Consider the following 1288-nt stretch of genomic DNA (forward strand, 5'->3'; position numbering starts at 1 on the left):
CGTTTGCACTCTTCTTGGATGATACCCTTGATATCCTTTCACAACTCATCTGGTCTTCGCTCATTAGTGTTCAAGGCCTCAAACCTGTCCCTGAGATGATTTTTAAATTCAGGTGGGATGAAGTCAAAGTCATATTTTGGCTGCTGTGTATTTGGTTTTATTTGAATCCAATAGAACATAAAAAAATAACACAGTATAACCAAGTATTAATAAATTACATTATTTTTCTTATTATTTCTTTATTATTTTATTTTTAGTTACATTAATAAAGCAAAAATCAATAAAGAACCACATCATCGTAGCAGTTGATGCAGAAGAGGCTTTTAACAAAAATCCAAAACCCTTTCCTGGTTAAAATACTCAGGAAATTAAGAATATAGAAGGGAATTTCCTCAATATAGTGAAAAGTATATATGGAAAACTAAGAGCCAACATCATTTCCAATGGAGAAAGACTAAAAGCATTCTTCTTGAGAACGGGGCCAAACAAGCATATCCATTGTCACCACTCCTCTTCAATATTGTGTTAGCATTATGACAAGAGAAGGAAATAAGAAGCATTCAAATTTGCAAAGAGGTGGTAAAACTGTCACTATATGTAAATGATAACAGAGTACAAAGAAAACTCAAAGACTCAACCAAAAAAACTGTTCTAACCTAATAGACCAATTCAGTAGAGTGGCAAGAGACAAGATCAATATACAAAAATCAGTGGTATTCCTCTACAGTAACAAAGACCACAGAGGTAAGGAAACTAAGAAATCAATGCCACTTACAATAGCCAATCACAAAGTGAAATACTTGATACTAAAACCTAACTAGAGATACAAAAGACCTTCATTTTAAAAACTACAAAATACTACTGCAAGAAACAGTGAGACCTAAAGAAATGGGAAATTTTCCCTGTTCATGGGTGAGAAGACTCAATATAGTGAAAAGGACAATTCTACCAAAAGCAATTGACATGTTTAACACAATCCCAATATAGATACCAAATATATTTTTCAACAGAAATATTGAAATAATTCTGTATCAAATTCTAGTATAACAATTATTTTCTATTATAAAAATCATTAATTATTTTTCTATTATAAAAAATTAATTTCTTTTTCTATTTCAGTAGAAATTAAAAAAAGTCAACTGGCAAGGAAAGAGACTCTGAGTAAGAAAAGCACTTCTGAGAAATAAAAATGAAGTGGGAGGCATAGCACTCCCTGACCTCAAAACCTACTACACACAAAATAAAATGAAATTTTTTAAAAAAAGCCAAACTACTATACAGCTGTAAT

This window comes from Elephantulus edwardii, unplaced genomic scaffold, assembly GCF_000299155.1.
Source record: "Elephantulus edwardii isolate Elephantulus edwardi_28Jun2011 unplaced genomic scaffold, EleEdw1.0 scaffold00040, whole genome shotgun sequence".
Lineage (NCBI taxonomy): Eukaryota > Metazoa > Chordata > Mammalia > Macroscelidea > Macroscelididae > Elephantulus > Elephantulus edwardii.